This window comes from Octopus bimaculoides, chromosome 9 (genome assembly GCF_001194135.2).
Source record: "Octopus bimaculoides isolate UCB-OBI-ISO-001 chromosome 9, ASM119413v2, whole genome shotgun sequence".
In the NCBI taxonomy this organism is placed as follows: domain Eukaryota; kingdom Metazoa; phylum Mollusca; class Cephalopoda; order Octopoda; family Octopodidae; genus Octopus; species Octopus bimaculoides.
In genome coordinates, this window is record NC_068989.1 from 16,403,653 (window position 1) to 16,404,185 (window position 533).

A 533-nucleotide genomic window follows, 5' to 3' on the forward strand; every position below is an offset into this window, starting at 1 on the left:
ATATATATATATATATATACGTACACTTCCCAGGCTTCTACCAAGTTCAGTCACAGTAGAAGATTATTCGGATTAAGTGCTGCGCAGTGAGATTGAACTCAAAATTACGTGGTAGTGAAGGAATCCTCTTAATCATACAGCCATACCCCATACATACATATACACTCACATATATGTGTGTATGTATGTATATGTGCACACATACATATATGTATAGAGAGAGACACATACTGACGCAGACACACATATACACACACACATAAATACACACACATAAACACACACACACACGCACACACACATAAACACACACACACGCACACACGCGCACACACGTGTTAAACAGGGTATAACAGTATTTGACCATTTGAACCTTCTAGCACCATCACTCAACAATACCACTATCTCTCCTACCACTTGTCTAGCATCATCGCCTATACCGCCGCCACCACCACCACCACCACCACCACCACCAATACCAACAGCAAGAACAACAACAAAAACAACAACAACAGCAAAAACATCAACGACAA